The sequence below is a fragment of the Nomia melanderi genome, unplaced genomic scaffold, assembly GCF_051020985.1.
Source record: "Nomia melanderi isolate GNS246 unplaced genomic scaffold, iyNomMela1 scaffold0185, whole genome shotgun sequence".
NCBI lineage: Eukaryota > Metazoa > Arthropoda > Insecta > Hymenoptera > Halictidae > Nomia > Nomia melanderi.
In genome coordinates this window covers 7,501-15,000 of record NW_027475300.1, presented here as the reverse complement: position 1 = coordinate 15,000, position 7,500 = coordinate 7,501, and the positions used below count along the sequence as shown (strand labels likewise).

Genomic DNA, 7,500 nt, shown 5'->3' with positions numbered 1-7,500 from the left:
ACGGGACGCGACGTTCGAAAGCCTCGCCAAAGAGGAGCTCCTGCCTCTTCCTCTCTCTTTTCTACGAGAAAAGATAAACGTATTTTACGGGGATACGGAAACGTTACCACGTGGTGTCACACACGATCGTCCGTCTCTTCTCTATAGCAGAAACCGATAAAAATACACCTCCCGAAAGAGAGTATATGGTGATTCTTTTTATATATATATATATATTTCGAAATACAACTGAACGTGGCGGAAGCGCACGGTGGTGGTCCAGCGAGGACACGCGACGACGGGGAATAAGAACTATTCGACCCGTTACGAATACGCATGCTCGTCCCGCACGATTTTAACACACACCGTGTTTTTCTCCAGTCGTCAAAGCGTTCGTGCGTCGAATTCGAAAAATAAAAAAAAAAGAAAAACACCTTTTCTCTCTCTCGGGGTAAAAGAGTCGATGTGTATTGTGTATAAAGGTTCTGCGAGAAGTCTCGTTTTGACGTGTGTTCCGCCGATAACGACGATCCTCCGAAACGGGGATACAGAAACGTTACACCTCACAACACGATCTCCGTCTCTTCTCTATAGCAGAAACCGATAAAAATACACCTCCCGAAAGAGAGTATATGGTGATTCTTTTTATATATATATATTTCGAAATTCAACTGAACGTGGCGGAAGCGCACGGTGGTGGTCCAGCGAGGACACGCGACGACGGGGAATAAGAACTATTCGACCCGTTACGAATACGCATGCTCGTCCCGCACGATTTTAACACACACCGTGTTTTTCTCCAGTCGTCAAAGCGTTCGTGCGTCGAATTCGAAAAATAAAAAAAAGAAATACACCTTTTCTCTCTCTCTCGGGGTAAAAAGAGTCGATGTGTATTGTGTATAAAGGTTCTGCTGCGAGAAGTCTCGTTTTGCCGTGTGTTTCGGTAACGACGATCCTCCGAAACGTACATCTCATTCGTAAGAGAGGAAGAAAACAATCTCCCTGGGGCCAGTCGGTAATATACCGACATACGACGTGTCGTGCACATCCGTCTCACGCACGGTATACAAAATATGAATAAAACGTGTGTAGTCTCTCTCTCTCTCGACTTCTTAATATTTTCTTTCACCTCTGACGCATCATTTCAGGTGACGTCGGGAGCGCGGGAAAAAAAATTTTTCTAAACACACGAAACCGTTCATCTCACGAACAGCCGAAAAAGTTGTCGCTCAGATCCATATCGCAGTGGAGCGGTATCCGCGGGCGGTCGTAATTGAACGACGCACGACGCCGCGAACACTCACGCGAGTCCATACAAACGATTCCGATCGTTTTGCAACAACTAGAACGTACACTGTCCGTGAAATTCACAGAATTTTCGCGTGTCCGCGACAAACGCCGACGAGACACCCATCGTTCGCTCGTACGTAGCATCCTTCTCTTAACCCGACTCAGAAACGTTCTTTGCGCCCTTCGGTAAAAAAACGTTCGATCCGAAGAGGTGAACGACGGCGGGGATTTGACAGAGCTACGCAAGCAGTGTATGGTACGTAAACGACCCTCAGCCAGGCGTGGTCCAGGAATTGTATCCGTGGACCGCAATGTGCGTTCGAAATGTCGATGTTCATGTGTCCTGCAGTTCACACGTTGACGCGCAATTAGCTGCGTTCTTCATCGACCCACGAGCCAAGTGATCCACCGTTCAGGGTAATCGTATAAATTTTATATTTCACATATATAATTTTATTCTCATTTGTTCGACCTAATATCTCTCTTCTTTCAAAGAGAAGATAAAAGTTGATACCTGAATCTCCGACCAGCGCGCGAAGGAGATTCAGGCGTCGCCTTGGAGACGACACCGAAGCCTTTCGAGACGAAAAACGTTCAAGTAATATGTATATATTTCTCGACGTTCCGGGCGTATAGTGCATTCAAAAACCCGCGAAAGACGCAGAAGACTCGCACGCGTGGAAACGACGGGGATATATTTTGTATCCTACCCGATACTGAATCCATCGCGTGCAGTCGACCCTCGCGTTCTTCCGATCAGACGCATCTATTGTTGCGCGCATGTTTTCGCGTCGCATCGCGCGAAACGTTGCACGAATCGTACCGATCGATCGATTGAAAGCAAATAATGAAAAAAGACTTCACAGCTGGCTCTTTGCCGGTCATTCGTCCCATGTTATCTCTTGCCGCGAAATTGGCGCGCAAGAGTTGGGTGTCAGACGCGCGGCTTTAAAACGAGCTTCACGGCCGGTCCCTTCGTTACCGCTTTCGTTCTTTCTCTCGGAACGACCATGAACGAACACGACGAGCGACGCTACGGCATACACACGTCCACGGATTCGATTAAAAAAACAGACTTCACAGCTGGCTCTTTGCCGGTCATTCGTCCCATATTATCTCTTGCCGCGAAATTGGCGCGCAAGAGTTGGGTGTCAGACGCACGGCTTTAAAACGAGCTTCACGGCCGGTCCTCTCAATTCCGTGTACGGTACACGCAAGATGCGGGTTCCACTTCCAGACTACCCGGTCCCTTCTCTCTACGAGAATCGATAGTAGAAGAACGGCTCGAAAACGCGTCTCAGAGACTAGGGGAAAAGAAGCGGTATGCGAGCGAAACGAAAACGCATTATGGAAACGTCGCGAAACAATGTTCGACGGTTGCTCGGTTCCAATCGTGCGGCCGTTTCAATTTCTCGTGCGCTTCACCGTCCCTCCGTAACTCTGGCCGATCGCGTATACCGAAGAGCCGACACGCGCAAAAACCACAGGCATTGTATACTGTATATATATATGTTACAGTCACAGCCTTCGCGCGTTTTACTCTCCGACGCGGGGTTTCCACGACGAAAGAGAGACAGTTTCGTGGCGGGTGACTCGGCCGAATCGCTACGACGGGTATTTCTATTATAGAACGAATCATCGCCACCCTTTACCAGTGCCCGACGAAGGAATCACAAGGTCATCTGGAGTTTACAATGCCAGCGACGGTAATTCCAACGAAGACCCGATAAGTCAACTCATCGTTCTATTTCTCCCCGTACAGAAAAGCGAATCGACGCTAACGCACCTCGCGCAAGCACGAACGTTCTCTTCGCGTGGATCATCCCATCGTCGAAAGATGTAAAGACGCATTGGAGATCGTGGTCTCTGGCGGGCTCATTGCACGCCCCACTGCATATCTTTCCTCGAATCGAGAATGATTCGTCCACTAAGGCTGCGAAACTACGCGTCGAGGAAACTAGGGGAAAGAAGCGGGATGCGAGCGAAACGACAATACATTATGGAAACGTCGCGAAACAATGTTCGGCGGTTGCTCGTTTCCTCCTGCGGACGTTTCATTGCTCGGGCGCTTCACGTCCCTCCGTAACCTTCGCGCGATCGCGTGCCCCGGAGAGCCGGCAACCGGTGAACCACAGGCGTATAAACTATAGTCTTCTATAGCAAGCCTTCGGCGGTTACTCTCCGACGCGGGGATTCCACGACGAGAGAGAATTTCGTGGCGGGTGACATCGGTCGAAACGCTACGACGGGTATTTCTATTATAGAACGAATCATCGCCACCCTTTACCAGTGCCCGACGAAGGAATCACAAGGTCATCTGGAGTTTACAATGCCAGCGACGGTAATTCCAACGAAGACCCGATAAGTCAACTCATCGTTCTATTTCTCCCCGTACAGACAAGCGAATCAACGCTATCGCACCTCACGCATGCACGAACGTTCTCTTCGCGTGAATCGTCCCATCGTCGAAAGATATAGCCGCTTGGAGATCGTGGCCCATCAAGTTCTTCCGTAACTCCTGCGCGATCGCGTACCCCGGAGAGCAGGCAACCGGTGAACCACAGGCGTATAAACTATAGTCTTCTATAGCAAGCCTTCGCGTTTACTCTACGACGCGGGGATTCCACGACGAGAGAGATTTTCGTGGCGGGTGACACGGCCGAATCGCTACGACGGGTATTTCTATTATAGAACGAATCATCGCCACCCTTTACCAGTGCCCGACGAAGGAATCACAAGGTCATCTGGAGTTTACAATGCCAGCGACGGTAATTCCAACGAAGACCCGATAAGTCAACTCATCGTTCTATTTCTCCCCGTACAGAAAAGCGAATCGGCGCTATCGCACCTCACGCAAGCAGGAATGATCTCTTCGCGTGGATCGTCCCATCGTCGAAAGATGTAAGACGTACAGAAATCGTGGTCCATCACGATTATTCGTAACTCTCCGAGTCGCGTATCTGAGAGTAGGGCAAACGGAGAACCACAGGCATAAATAATACTATATATTTCTTATATATAGTTAGCCTTCGCGTTTTACTCTCCGACATGGGGATTCCACGACGAGAGAGAGTTTCGTGGCGGGTGACTCGGCCGAATCGCTACGACGGGTATTTCTATTATAGAACGAATCATCGCCACCCTTTACCAGTGCCCGACGAAGGAATCACAAGGTCATCTGGAGTTCACAATGCCAGCGACGGTAATTCCAACGAAGACCCGATAAGTCAACTCATCGTTCTATTTCTCCCCGTACAGAAAAGCGAATCGACGCTATCGCACCTCGCGCGAGCACGTAACTACTCTTCGCGTGGATCGTCCCATCGTCGAAAGATGTAAGACGCACGGAAATCGTGGCCCATCAACGTTTTTTTGTAACTCTGCCGATCGCGTATCACAGAGCCGAGACGCACATACCACAGGCGTATAATACCGTTTTCTTTCGTATGGTAAGCCTTCGCGTTTACTCTTCGGCGCGGGGTTTCCACGTCGAGAGAGACTTTCGTGGCGGGTGACATCGGTCGAAACGCTACGACGGGTATTACTATTATAGAACGAATCATCGCCACCCTTTACCAGTGCCCGACGAAGGAATCACAAGGTCATCTGGAGTTTACAATGCCAGCGACGGTAATTCCAACGAAGACCCGATAAGTCAACTCAACGTTCTATTTCTCCCCGTACAGAAAAGCGAATCGACGCTGTTGCACCTCACGCAAGCACGAACGTTCTCTTCGCGTGGATCGTCCCATCGTCGAAAGATGTAAGACGCACGGAAATCGTGGCACATCACGTGTTTTCGGAACTCTGTCGACCGCGTATCTCAGAGACGACGCGCGCGAACCACTGGCATATACTATTATATATCGCGTTTTACCCTCCGACGCGGGGATTCCACGACGAGAGAGAGTTTCGTGAGCGGGTTGACTCGGAAGAAACGCTACGACGGGTATTTCTATTATAGAACGCATCATCGCCACCCTTTACCAGTGCCCGACGAAGGAATCACAAGGTCATCTGGAGTTTACAATGCCAGCGACGGTAATTCCAACGAAGACCCGATAAGTCAACTCAACGTTCTATTGCTCCCCGTACAGAAAAGCGAATCGACGCAATCGCACCATACGCGTGCACGTAACAACTCTTCGCGTGGATCGTCCCATCGTCGAGAGACGTAAGTTTCCATACTATGAATTCGCGTTTTACTCTCCGACGCGGGGATTCCACGACGAGAGAGAGTTTCGTGAGCGGGTTGACTCGGAAGAAACGCTACGACGGGTATTTCTATTATAGAACGCATCATCGCCACCCTTTACCAGTGCCCGACGAAGGAATCACAAGGTCATCTGGAGTTTACAATGCCAGCGACGGTAATTCCAACGAAGACCCGATAAGTCAACTCAACGTTCTATTGCTCCCCGTACAGAAAAGCGAATCGACGCAATCGCACCATACGCGTGCACGTAACAACTCTTCGCGTGGATCGTCCCATCGTCGAGAGACGTAAGTTTCCATACTATGAATTCGCGTTTTACTCTCCGACGCGGGGATTCCACGACGAGAGAGAGTTTCGTGAGCGGGTTGACTCGGAAGAAACGCTACGACGGGTATTTCTATTATAGAACGCATCATCGCCACCCTTTACCAGTGCCCGACGAAGGAATCACAAGGTCATCTGGAGTTTACAATGCCAGCGACGGTAATTCCAACGAAGACCCGATAAGTCAACTCAACGTTCTATTACTCCCCGTACAGAAAAGCGAATCGACGCAATCGCACCATACGCGTGCACGTAACAACTCTTCGCGTGGATCGTCCCATCGTCGAGAGACGTAAGTTTCATAGTAAGCCTTCGGCGTTTTACTCTCCGACGCGGGGATTCCACGACGAGAGAGAGAGTTTCGTGAGCGGGTTGACTCGGAAGAAACGCTACGACGGGTATTTCTATTATAGAACGCATCATCGCCACCCTTTACCAGTGCCCGACGAAGGAATCACAAGGTCATCTGGAGTTTACAATGCCAGCGACGGTAATTCCAACGAAGACCCGATAAGTCAACTCAACGTTCTATTTCTCCCCGTACAGAAAAGCGAATCGACGCAATCGCACCATACGCGTGCACGTAAACAACTCTTCGCGTGGATCGTCCCATCGTCGAGAGACGTAAGTTTTCATAGTATTAATTCGCGTTTTACTCTCCGACGCGGGGATTCCACGACGAGAGAGAGTTTCGTGAGCGGGTTGACTCGGAAGAAACGCTACGACGGGTATTTCTATTATAGAACGCATCATCGCCACCCTTTACCAGTGCCCGACGAAGGAATCACAAGGTCATCTGGAGTTTACAATGCCAGCGACGGTAATTCCAACGAAGACCCGATAAGTCAACTCAACGTTCTATTTCTCCCCGTACAGAAAAGCGAATCGACGCAATCGCACCATACGCGTGCCCGTAAACAACTCTTCGCGTGGATCGTCCCATCGTCGAGAGACGTAAGTTTTCATAGTATGAATTCGCGTTTTACTCTCCGACGCGGGGATTCCACGACGAGAGAGAGTTTCGTGAGCGGGTTGACTCGGAAGAAACGCTACGACGGGTATTTCTATTATAGAACGCATCATCGCCACCCTTTACCAGTGCCCGACGAAGGAATCACAAGGTCATCTGGAGTTTACAATGCCAGCGACGGTAATTCCAACGAAGACCCGATAAGTCAACTCAACGTTCTATTACTCCCCGTACAGAAAAGCGAATCGACGCAATCGCACCATACGCGTGCACGTAACAACTCTTCGCGTGGATCGTCCCATCGTCGAGAGACGTAAGTTTCCATACTATGAATTCGCGTTTTACTCTCCGACGCGGGGATTCCACGACGAGAGAGTGTTTCGTGAGCGGGTTGACTCGGAAGAAACGCTACGACGGGTATTTCTATTATAGAACGCATCATCGCCACCCTTTACCAGTGCCCGACGAAGGAATCACAAGGTCATCTGGAGTTTACAATGCCAGCGACGGTAATTCCAACGAAGACCCGATAAGTCAACTCAACGTTCTATTGCTCCCCGTACAGAAAAGCGAATCGACGCAATCGCACCATACGCGTGCACGTAACAACTCTTCGCGTGGATCGTCCCATCGTCGAGAGACGTAAGTTTCATAAGTAAGCCTTCGGCGTTTTACTCTCCGACGCGGGGATTCCACGACGAGAGAGTGTTTCGTGGCGGGT

The 7,500-nt window shown here is 49.9% G+C and overlaps 1 non-coding gene across 1 annotated transcript; it reads right to left on the bottom strand.

Moving 5' to 3' along the window:
* Positions 1 to 1,534: 1,534 nt before the first annotated feature.
* LOC143175768 (5.8S ribosomal RNA) lies at positions 1,535 to 1,689 on the bottom strand. The gene has a single exon (XR_013000449.1). It is a non-coding gene; the product is annotated as a 5.8S ribosomal RNA (ribosomal RNA).
* Between the last annotated feature and the right edge of the window lie 5,811 nt (positions 1,690 to 7,500).